This window comes from Leucopleurus acutus, assembly GCF_964270905.1.
Source record: "Leucopleurus acutus genome assembly, chromosome: 3".
NCBI lineage: Eukaryota > Metazoa > Chordata > Mammalia > Artiodactyla > Delphinidae > Leucopleurus > Leucopleurus acutus.
The window spans coordinates 81684743-81695287 of record NC_139145.1 but is presented as its reverse complement, the minus strand read 5'-3'; positions in this window follow the sequence as shown (position 1 = coordinate 81695287).

Genomic DNA, 10545 nt, shown 5'->3' with positions numbered 1-10545 from the left:
ATAGATACAAAAACAAGACCCGTATATATGTTGTCTACAAGAGACCCACTTCAGACCTAGGGACACATACAGACTGAAAGTGAGGGGATGGAAAAAGATATTCCATGCAAACGGAAATTAAAAGAAAGCTGGAGTAGCAATTCTCATATGAGATAAAATAGACTTTAAAATAAGGAATGTAGGGCTTCCCTGGTGGCGCAGTGGTTGAGAGTCCGCCTGCCGATGCAGGGGACACGGGTTCATGCCCCGGTCCAGGAAGATCTCACATGCCGTGGAGCGGCTGGGCCCGTGAGCCATGGCCGCTGAGCCTGTACGTCCGGAACCTGTGCTCTGCAACGGGAGAGGCCACAGTAGTGAGACTTCCGTGTACCGCAAAAAAAAAAAAAAAAAAAAGAATGAAATTAGAACACTCCCTAACACCATACACAAAAATAAACTCAAAATGAATTAAAGACCTAAATGTAAGACCAGACACTATAAAACTCTTAGAGGAAAACATAGGAAGAATACTCTTTGATGTAAATCACAGCGAGATCTTTTTTGACCAACCTCCTAGAGTAATGGAAATAAAAACAAAAATAAACAAATGGGACCTAATGAAACTTAAAAGCTTTTGCACAACAAAGCAAACTATCAACAAGACGAAAAGACAACCCTCAGAATGGGAGAAAATATTTGCAAACGAATCAACGGACAAAGTATTAATCTCCAAAATATATAAACAGCTCATGCAGCTCAATATCAAAAAAACAAACAACCCAATGAAAAACTGGGCAGAAGACCTAAATAGACATGTCTCCATAGAAGACATACAGATGGCCAAGAGGCACATGAAAAGCTGCTCAACATCCCTAATTACTAGAGAAATGCAAATCAAAACTACAATGAGGTATCACCTCACACCAGTTAGAATGGGCATCATCAGAAAGTCTACAAATGCTGGAGAGGGTGTGGAGAAAAGGGAACCCTCTTGCACTGTTGGTGGGAATGTAAGTTGATACAGCCACTGTGGAGAACAGTATAGAGGTTTCTTCAAAAACTAAAAATAGAATTACCGTATGACCCAGCAGTCCCACTACTGGGCCTATACCCAGAGAAAACCATAATTCAAAAATACACATGCACCCCAATGTTCATTGCAGCACTATTTACAATAGCCAGGACATGGAAGCAACCTAAATGCCCACTGACAGATGAATGGATAAAGAAGATGTGGTATATATATATACAATGGAATATTACTCGGCCATAAAAAGGAATGAAATTGGGTCATTTGTGGAGACATGGATGAACAAAGAGACTGTCATGCAGCGTGAAGTAAGTCAGAAAGAGAAAAACCAATATCGTATATTAACGCATATATGTGGAATCTAGAAAAATGGTACAGATGAATCGGTTTGCAAGGCAGAAACACAGACACAGATGTAGAGAACAAACGTATGGACACCAAGGGGGGAAAGTGTGTGTGGTAGGTGGTGGTGGTGGGATGAACTGGGAGATTGGGATTGACATGTATACACTAATATGTATAAAATAGATAACTAATAAGAAAAAGAAAAATAAAAAGGAATCTTTTCTTAACCAGAAAATTCAGAAAAAATAAATAAAAAGATAAAATAAAGAGAAGGTACCATCACAGGTGTGGGTCTCAGCCATGTTTCCTCCAATTACAGCAGTGTATTTTCAGTAGGACCCATTGAGCAGAAAACCCAAAACTGCTATAGAATTCTTTAGCCCAGGCTTAAGGATATGGCTTTATGGCTGATGGATTACCCCAGCAGTGTTTCGAGAATGGCTTATTGGGGAATTTTCCAACCTGGTTTACAGCCCGATGAGTCCCACCCTAAGTGAAGAACCCCATTGTTGAGTTCTCTGTCACCACCCAGACTGGTATCAGACAGGCCAGGTTCTTGTCAGTTTCAAGCATATGAGACCCCACCCAAGTCTTAGGAGCCACACTTTATTGGAGAGGGAGGAATCAGATGGCTTCTAACCCAGTAGTCCACCTAGGTCCCCTGTTGCCACACAACCTGAGTCTAGGGCACTCCTGCCCTCTCTCCCAGCCCTGGGAACAGTGCCTCAGACACCACTCCAAAGTCCCTGTTGGCCAGGCCCTAAACACCCAAATGATCTTCTGGTGCCTTACTTCTCACAGAGCCCAGGAAATGAATTTTGCTTTCACAACCCTCACTCCTTTGGTGTTTTCACAACCTGCATCAGTTCCAGACTCTTACTTCAAAGCTGCCTTCTTTCATGCCCACCTTCCCCACTCAGGAGCTCCCAGCCACCTCCTTGGATGCTCAGCTTAAAGGACCTTTTTGCTCCATCGGTTGGGATAAATCATTACTGATGATTCTACCTCTGCCAAGGTGTTGACCCCAAATTCCAGAGCTCCTTCAACACCTCCCTGGTATTTACAGTCCTAGGAACTTCATGCCATCAGCCCTCCCAGTGGAATCCACTATGTCCTAGTGTAGAATTCTGGAAGGTGATTCTGCTCTAGGTTCAGCTCCACCTCATTTATTTTCCTTCTGACTTCCTGTGCAGCTAGTGACTGTCTGCTGATTCTGTGCCTCCCACTCCATCTTTAGCTCCTTTCTACGTGGGCCCAGTGTGTTCTACTGCCGACCCTCTCTGAAGAGGCCAGTGCCACAGCAGAGTCACTTTCCCTGTCCCCAATCCTACCTGTTTCTGTCTTCTTTTTCCTGCCACCAACTGGCAGGCCCACCATGTTTGGGGCCTGCCCCCGCCCTGAACTCAACCCTGATGGTGAGGACCCTGTCACTTTGACTCTTTCTTGTTAAAGCCACTCAACACACCTTCAACCTTTCAATACTTCTGATTGGAAACCCCCTTGCAAGTCGCTGCCCCAGTTGTGACTGAGGCCAAGATATTCCTTGGTAATAGTGGCTCCTGTCTGGTTCCTCTACTGGCATTATTCTCCACAGCTAAATTGGTTCTTCAAAGCCAGTCCCACACTAGGAGGTAGGTCTCATGCTAAGTCTCAGTCTCTCTTCCTGCCCCGTAAGGCCAGAGAAGCCCACCATACTTACAATCCAATCTTGAGTTATGATTCCTAGTCAGAAGGGGATAAGGCCTTTAGCATCAGTTTTGTAAGTTCAGTACTCTTGTGAAGCACCCCTGAGAAACCGTCTGAAGACCCACATTGGTGGGAGATCTGTGTTACAGACATAAGGTTCTCCCCTTAAGAAATATAGATGCAATCCTCAGGAGAAGGCTGGCAGATGTGTCCCTGAAGCTGAGCACTGCTGTGCATCCATCCTATTGAGGCTCAGTACCATCAATCAGTTTACTGCGATTTATTTTATTTTGGCTAAGTCAATTTACTATTTTATTTATTTTATCATTTTACTTAAGTGTTTTCCCATGCCTTGGGACAGGTTTCAATTCTTTACTCTACCATACCCAATCCAAGAACACCAAAAGCATCCCTCACCTTCTAGGTCCCTATTCAAAACAGCCCTCTGTTGGTCATTTGCGGAGGACAGGCATATTTTGTCCATCCATTCATTCACTGATTCACTCATTATTTTTTTTTAATTTATTTGTTTTTATTTATTTTTGGCTGCGTTGGGTCTTTGTTGTTGCATGCAGGCTTTCTCTAGTTGCGGCGAGCAGGGGCTACTCTTTGTTGCGGTGCGCAGGCTTCTCATTGCGGTGGCTTCTCTTGTTGCGGAGCATGGGCTCTAGGTGTGCGGGCTTCAGTAGTTGTGGCACTCGGGCTTCAGTAATTGTGGATCACGGGCTCTAGAGTGCAGGCTCAGTAGTTGTGGCGCATGGGCTTAATTGCTCTGTGGCAGGTGGGATCTTCCCGGACCTGGGATCGTACCAGTGTCGCCCACATTGGCAGGCAGATTCTTAACCACTGCGCCACCAGGGAAGCCCCAGTCACTCATTCTTTCAACACCTATTTTTTGGTGACTCTGTGCTATGCCCAGTAATGAGCCTGGGAGCAAGGTCATGTCTCATGTGTCCTCCTGGAGCCCTGGAAACACCTAATTTGGGCCGGGGGGGACAGGCTGCAGTGGAAGGGGGCCTACCAGAGGCAGTGATGATTAAGCAGAAGTCTGCAGGGTGAGGTGGAGTTTTCACAGATGAAGAGGTGGTAACGAAGAAAAGTTCAGGCAGAGCGGAAACACTCAGAGGCAAGAGAGAGCCTGGCTGCCGAAGAGCTGAAAGAAGTTCCACAGGGCTGGGAACCAACCTGCAACAGGGACTCGTGAGACATGAAGGCAAGGAGTTATTGAGGAGTCAGGTCATGGAGCATCTGAGGAAGCCACATAAAATAATTTGAACTTTCCTCAGGTAGAATGCGAATCTAAACAAATGGGGCAGAGCCAGGTCCAGCTTCTGCTAGCCTAAAGGGTGCCAAGTAAAAATCAACTTCCACTTTTACTGAGAGCAAGCTGGACACGACGCTGAAAACTGTCTGGTTAAGTCACTGGCTCCATAGCCAAGAAGCTATCCTGAGAACAAAGCTTTTGCTTAGATTTCAAGGTCTGCCTCCTGGATCAGTGAGTAAAAACAGCAATTCGTCTATGTTCTACCTCCCTCTCAAAAACAACAAGTGTGCATCCAAACTCTAGTCCAGTGCATCTATTCAGTAGGTTTCAGTGCTAGAACCCCATGTTTTTCCTGCTCAGAAGAGCCCTACCTGTTAGAGTTCTGCCTCAGCTGAACTCACAACACACAATAACATCCACAGTGTGTTTTTTCATAAAATTACCAGCCTCGGTCCCTTAGTTACAATAATGTAATTTATCTCTGAGTGTAAGTCTATGCCAGTACCAAGGTGGCCTTGGGCAGGAAGACTCTGTCCTAGTTCCCAGACCAAACCAGATACAGAGCAGACAAATCCAAATGTTCTTAGTCTACTCATCAGAAAAACAGGAGCCTCTGACCTGGGGGTAGGTATATGTGAGCTGAGACCTGAAGGTGATGGAAGCTGTAGCCAGTTGTAGAGGAGGGAGAAGGGGTTCCAGGCATCTGGAGCATCTTATGCAAAGCACGGCCCTTGAAAGCTAGCACTGAGGGTTCAAGTGCTGACCATGGGTTTCCAATTTGTTCCTGTTTCCTCTGTTGATAATTAGTACTATAATTTGCTGCTACTGACAATACACTAAGCATTTATTTAGTGCGTCTGTGTGTAAGGGGCTGTGCAATAAAGCTTTAGGATTGTTGCTTTATTGAATTTTTATAACAAACACAGTGAGTACTATTACACAGATGGAGAAACAGAGGGATTGAGAGGTTGAGTAACTCAAGCAAAATCACATGGTCAGTCAGCAGCAGGTGGAATTGGTATCCAGACAATCTGACTCCAGAACTCAAGTTCTGAATAATGGTGCTACATGCCTCTGCCATGTGCTTCCTCAGTAATGGGTGTTTGCTTTCCAAGTTGCCGCCCTCCTGGCCCCCCGGGTCTCTGGGTCCTGGAGCTGAGCTTCTGCTTATATAAGCTTCTGCTCCTATAAGGACTCTGCCTCTCTGGGACCTGTCCCACAGCCTTTAGCTAGCAGGCCTGTCCCTCCACCACTGGGGAAACACCCATGAGAGCAGGCCTCCACCCGGGTCCTGTTCATGGTTTGCATTCCTTAATTGCTTCGCATCCACCTTCTCACCGCTCCTGGCTCCTCCAGGACTCCTGCTTCTGGATTTACTGCCCATTTGTAGACTGATTTGCCCTGCAGATCTGACATGTGACCACGTCCCACTGGAACACCTGTGGCTGGCTCATATGAATTATGGTTTGCACCTACCCCTTTCCTTCTGCTGTTTCCGGCTTCTTTGAGTAAATACCACACCCAGGAAATTCCACTCTCTGAAACTTGCCCCTTTTGATAGGCCTCCATGGAGTGTCCACGCTAGCATAGGGCCTAGATGTCTGGCCTTGGTTGGTGGTCAGTGTACATCCAGAACATTTTTTGCCCAGGTCACTTCACCCACAAGGTAAGAAGGGCCTAGGGGCCAGATGGCAGACATCATGGTAGAGGTACTTGACCTTTTCTGTGCTTTGTTACCTATTCACCAAATCTGTGCAGAGCAGCAGTGACAGGAACACAGAAAACATGCAAAAAACTATTTGTCCAATTTCTGTTGTTATTCTTTGTGCTCTGGGAGGGGGCACGGGGGAGGAAATTAGCAGAAGAGAATTTCTACAACAATTTTCTATGTGGTATCCATGGAGTTAGTTTCTTATCAAAAAGAATTTGCATGAATGAAGAATTTTGAGAATGAATTCTTTTGAAGAGGACATAGGTCCTTTCTAGAAGGTCTTCTAATGCTAAAACTCTGCACGCCCTCTGTCTCCAGGCCCTAATAATGTCCCTGCCACATTTTTATAATGTTTCATGGCTACTAAGCTTAGGAAGTTAGCACATCATGCCAGATACAAGCACAGGTTTTAGAGGCCACTGATTCAGTTCAACACACATGTATTGCCTGCACTAGGTTCGAAATAAGATTGAATCCCTCTCCTTGTGACTTTATAGTCTGGTGTGGGCAACAGACACTCAAACAGGTAATTTCAATTTAATGGGCAAGCTGTGAGAAAAGTATGCAGAGTGCTACGGAAGCAACGATCACTGACTAACTGTGTGTCCTTGGGCAAAGAGCAACCTTTCTCAGAGCCCCAGTTTCTACAACTATAAAATGGGGTCAAAGTTCCTACTGCCTAAGGATTGCTTTGAGAACTAAATGAGACAACATTTATAAAACACATAACACAGTGTTTTACACACAGGAGGCACTCAATAAATGGTGTCCATTAGATTATCTAGTAGGCCAGAACCCAGAGTTCTTGTTCTATCTTTGCTTGCTAAGGGTGTCTGATTCTCCCACTACAAACTGAGTTTTCACACAACCCTCTCACTGTAGTAATTATAACAATAACCCACTGTTAATACTTGCCCTTGTTCACAGGAGAGACTAGACAAGAAATGATGACTGTATTGGCCCAAATCTACAACTGCAACTTGAAAAATGCCTCAAAGAACATTCTGTGCTCACAGTGGGCTTGGACCATTGTTTTAACATGTGAAGAATGAAACTGTCTACATTATCACTATAACTTCTTCCTCACCTTGCCTCTGTCTGCTACAAATCATTAGACTAAAGATCTTTTCTCTCTCTTGCCCATATCAGCCTTCTTATGACTTTGTCTAAGGGTCACACTCAGGACAGCCTTGTGTGGAAGAGGTCTCTGAGGTTGTATGATTTCAATGCCACTGCCAAAATAATCCCAAAGAGTCATCCATGTGCTGGACACTGGGTCTATATTAGGTCTTAGGGAGCTCTTATTTTATATTAACAATTTGACTACCCAAATACATGACATTTGGTTGGCTTTTTCTTATTGATGACATTTGACTATTTTAGAGAAAACTTGGCTTAAGGAAATGCTAGTAAGCTTTGTTTCAAGCATTTATTGTAAACTTTTTTTTTCTCAGTTCTTTGATTTCCTCATATTTCATCACTGAGATAATCGTCTATCAGATGACCATTCCTAATAGATGCTCCTTACTCCTAGAAGTCATCATCTTATGCGTATGAGCTCACTGCTTGGGAAATGACTCATAATCTACCATAGGGTGGTTAATATCATTGTGCTTAAAAACTGGGGTGCCATTTTATTCTCTTCATAAACATTTGGGGACTTACCTGGTGGCGCAGTGGTTAAGAATCCACCTGCCAATGCAGGGGACATGGGGTCGAGCCCTGGTCTGGGAAGATCCCACCTGCCACAGAGCAACTAAGCCCATGAGGCACAACTACTGAGCCTGCGCTCTAGAGCCCGCGAGCCACAACTACTGAGCCCACGTGCCACATCTACCAAAGGCCGCACGCCTAGAGCCTGTGCTTCGCAATAAAAGAAGCCACCGTAGTGAGAAGCCCACACACTGCAACGAAGAGTAGCCCCTGCTTGCCACAACGAGAGGAAGCCTGCATGCAGCAACGAAGACCCAGTACAGCCAAAAATAAATAAATAAAATAAAATAAATATTTGGGTTATGCTTACTAATATATCATGTATCCTCATGTATCAGCCATGAATTCCTCAAGATACTTGAAATGAAGTCTACACAAAAAATCAAATCATTCTTACAGTAGCATTAGTCTAAGAATGATACTCAATGACCCTCAGAGGCCAGAACCAAGAGCCAAGAGAGTAAAGCAAAGAGTCAAGCAGAATTATTCTCAGGCTTTCAAACCTAATGAGCTGGTCCAGCTGGATGTCCAAACTGCTTTGAACTGATAACTCCTTTGTGCCTTCCATTTACATGCTTTTTGAGTGAAATGCCTATAACAGTTACCATGCCTGTCCCACCATTGTTTGTTGGGAGTGTGGGGACAAACAACTTGTCTCTGTAGTTCTACAGGCCCACAGATAGAGAGGAATTGTGCTCCAAATGAATTACTCCCAGGAGCCTCATCAGCACCTGATTTAGATGATGGTATTTTGGGCTTTTGAGCTGATGATATTTAGATGAGCTTTTGGACTCCGAACTGATGCTGAAAAGGGATAAGGAAGGCCCTTAGGAACCTTTGGAGGAGGTTCACGTATCTTGCATGTGGAACACATGTGGACCACTGAGGGTGACAGGGTAGATTGCAGTAGTCAGAATCCTACCGCAATGTCTTTCAATCTTATATATATAACCAAATTCTCTCCCCTTTCAGTGTGGATGTGATGAGATATCATTCCCATGATTATGTTATGTTAAATGTCAAAAGGGAGTTTACACAGCTGGGCCTAATCATGTAATTACATGAGCTGCGCAAAAGCAGAGAGTTTCCTCTGGCTGAAAGAAACAGAAGTCAGAGAGACTCAGAGCATGATAGGATTCAATGGATGACTGGAGAGTCTCCTGTTGGCCTTGAAAAATTCTGCTGCTGCAATGCTTGAAGAGAGCCGGTGAAGGGAGACCTTCAAGATGGTGGAGGAGTAGGATGTGGAGATCACCTTCCTCTCCACAAATACATCAGAAATACATCTACATGTTGAACAACTCCTATAGAACACCTACTGAATGCTGGCAGAAGACCTCAGACCTCCCAAAAGCTGTGTGGCTGACAGGGTCTTGGTGCTCTGGCTGGGTGTGAGGCCTGTGACTCTGAGGTGGGAGAGCTGAGTTCAAGACATTAGTCCACCAGAGACCTCCCAGCTCCATGTAATATCAAACGGTGAAAATCTCCCAGAGATCTCCATCTCAACACTAAGACTCAGCTCCACTCAACGACCAGCAAGCTACAGTCCTGGACACCCTATGCCAAACAACTAGCAAGACAGGAACACAACCCCACCCATTAACAGAGAGGCTGCCTAAAATCATAATAAGGTCACAGACACCCCAAAACACACCACCGGGCACAGTCCTGCCCACCAGAAAGACAAGATCCAGCCTCATCCACCAGAACACAGGCACCACTCCCCTCCACCAGGAAGCCTACACAACCCACTGAACCAAACTTACCCACTGGGAGCAGACACCAAAAACAACAGGAACTACGAACCTGCAGCCTGCGAAAAGGAGACCCCAAACACAGTAAGTTATGCAAGATGAGAAGACAGAGAAACACACAGCAGGTGAAGGAGCAAGGTAAAAACCCACCAGACGAAACAAATGAAGAGGAAATAGGCAGTCTACCTGAAAAAGAGTTCAGAGTAATGAGAGTAAAGATGATCCAAAATCTTGGAAATAGAATGAAGAAAATACAAGAAACGTTTAACAAGGAACTAGAAGAACTAAAAAGCAAACAAACAGTGATGAACAACACAATAGATGAAATCAAAAATTCTCTAGAAGGGATCAATAGCAGAATAACTGAGGCAGAAGATCGGATGAGTGACCTGGAAGATAAAATAGTGGAAATAACTACCGCAGAGCAGAATAAAGAAAAAAGAATGAAAAGAATTGAGGACAGTCTCAGAGACCTCTGGGACAACATTAAACACACCAACATTCGAATTATAAGGGTCCAAGAAGAAGAAGAGAAAAAGAAACGGAGTGAGAAACTATTTGAAGAGATTATAGTTGAAAACTTTCCTAATATGGGAAAGGAAATAGTTAATCAAGTCCAGGAAGCATAGAGAGTCCCATACAGGATAAATCCAAGGAGAAACACGCCAAGACACATATTAATCAAACTATCAAAAATTAAATACAAAGAACAAATATTAAAAGCAGCAAGGGAAAAACAACAACTAACATACAAGGGAATCTCCCTAAGGTTAACAGCTGACCTTTCAGCAGAAACTCTGCAAGCCAGAAGGGAGTGGCAGGACATATTTAAAGTGATGAAAGGGAAGAACCTACAACCAAGATTACTCTACCCAGCATGGAGAAATTAAAACCTTTACAGACAAGCAAAAGTTAAGAGAATTCACCACCACCAAAACAGCTTTACAACAAATGCTAAAGGAACTTCTACAGGTAGGAAACACAAGAGAAGGAAAAGACCTACAATAATAAACCCAAAACAATTAAGAAAATGGTAATAGGACCATACATATCGATAATTACC